The following is a 550-nucleotide window of genomic DNA, read 5'->3' on the forward strand; positions in this document are numbered from 1 at the left end:
AGATCCTAATTTACATGTTCAAAATTTTTGCGACTATTGCTCGATGATTAGGCAACCGGGGGTTACACAAGCTCAAATTAGGGAGATACGTTTCCCTTTTTCTTTGAGAGACAAAGCCAAGTTGTGGATTAATAGCCTTGATAGAGCCACAATGGAAATTACAGATTGGGATTCATTGGGTCTTGCATTTTATCAAAAGTATTTTCCCCCGGAGAAGACCCAACAATTGAGAAGCCAAATCACGGGATTCCGTCAAAATGGTCATGAAAGTTTGTTTGAAGCATGGGAAAGGTATAAGGAGTTGCAAAGAGAGTGCCCTCATCACGGGTTAGATCCATGGTTCCTTGCCATTACATTTTATAATGGTTGTTGTGCCGAGTCTCGTCGAGTTCTAGATTCCGCTAACAACGGGAGGTTTGACCAAATTGATACGGAACTTGCTCATTCTACCATTGAATCCATGGCGGTGCATGATTCCCAATACGTCAACTCTCGTAACACCCCATCAAAAGACAAGGAAGAGGATACAACTATATCTCTTTTGAAAGCT

At 41.6% G+C, this 550-nt stretch overlaps 1 non-coding gene across 1 annotated transcript; it reads right to left on the reverse strand.

Annotated features, from left to right (window-relative positions):
* Positions 1-222: 222 nt before the first annotated feature.
* Positions 223-330, reverse strand: LOC141619868 (small nucleolar RNA R71). The gene has a single exon (XR_012531827.1). It is a non-coding gene; the product is annotated as a small nucleolar RNA R71 (small nucleolar RNA).
* Positions 331-550: the final 220 nt, after the last annotated feature.

The sequence above is a fragment of the Silene latifolia genome, chromosome 1, assembly GCF_048544455.1.
Source record: "Silene latifolia isolate original U9 population chromosome 1, ASM4854445v1, whole genome shotgun sequence".
NCBI classification, from domain to species: Eukaryota; Viridiplantae; Streptophyta; class Magnoliopsida; order Caryophyllales; family Caryophyllaceae; genus Silene; species Silene latifolia.